At 50.7% G+C, this 280-nt stretch overlaps 1 protein-coding gene across 1 annotated transcript in view; it reads left to right on the forward strand.

Moving 5' to 3' along the window:
• The window catches only part of LOC103514145, a 6526-nt gene that overhangs the window by 423 nt on the left and 5823 nt on the right, over positions 1 to 280 (forward strand). The gene's annotated exons all lie outside the window — the stretch shown is intronic.

Genomic DNA, 280 nt, shown 5'->3' on the forward strand with positions numbered 1-280 from the left:
AGCGGATACTCACTCTCGTGGGAGAGGATGGGCTCTGTCAGCATTGTGGTGAACCTGACGATACTATTCTCGATGTGAGGGACCGAATTCGGAGAAACCCCCCCACCCGATGCATGCGAGGGACGCATTCACATAGTTACTACACTCGTTCGCCCGGACGCTTCTGGAGTCTGTCATCATCTCTTCTGTAAGGGTAAGACCCCCTAGACCAAATCACCCTATAGAGGATTTTGAGAGACTGGATTCCGGAGCGAACGTTAGAATAGAAAAGAGAAGATCA

Source organism: Diaphorina citri, unplaced genomic scaffold, assembly GCF_000475195.1.
Source record: "Diaphorina citri unplaced genomic scaffold, Diaci psyllid genome assembly version 1.1 scaffold1090, whole genome shotgun sequence".
In the NCBI taxonomy this organism is placed as follows: Eukaryota; Metazoa; Arthropoda; class Insecta; order Hemiptera; family Psyllidae; genus Diaphorina; species Diaphorina citri.